This window comes from Eimeria mitis, genomic scaffold (genome assembly GCF_000499745.2).
Source record: "Eimeria mitis Houghton genomic scaffold, Emh_scaff955, whole genome shotgun sequence".
Classification (NCBI taxonomy): Eukaryota; Apicomplexa; class Conoidasida; order Eucoccidiorida; family Eimeriidae; genus Eimeria; species Eimeria mitis.
Window position 1 is genome coordinate 1452 of NW_013577052.1, and position 398 is coordinate 1849.

Genomic DNA, 398 nt, shown 5'->3' on the forward strand with positions numbered 1-398 from the left:
CGGGATGAAAGCCTATACAACCGCGTATGTAGAATCGTGTGTGCAGTGCAGAGCCTCGAAGTCAATCTCACTCAAGCCAGCGGGTCTACTACAACCGCTCCTCATCCCTTCCCGACGATGGAGCCATGTTAGCCTAGATTTTATCACTGACCTACCGCTCTCCCCCCAGGGACACGATTCTATTCTTGTTATCGTCGACTCGCTTAGTAAGATGGCGCATTTTATTCCGACAAATAAGTCAGCATCTACAGCGGACACTATTGATCTTCTGGCGGATCGGTTAATTCGGTATCACGGGTTTCCCGACGTCCTAATCTCAGACAGAGACCCGCGGTTCCAGTCTCAGCTATGGCAGCTTTTATGTCAGAGATTTCAGATAAAGCGGGCTATGTCTTCGT

At 49.7% G+C, this 398-nt stretch overlaps 1 protein-coding gene across 1 annotated transcript in view; it reads left to right on the forward strand.

Annotated features, from left to right (window-relative positions):
• Positions 1-398, forward strand: part of EMH_0026050 (uncharacterized protein) — a gene marked incomplete at both ends in the record, with an annotated part of 2409 nt that overhangs the window by 995 nt on the left and 1016 nt on the right. The window lies entirely within an intron of this gene.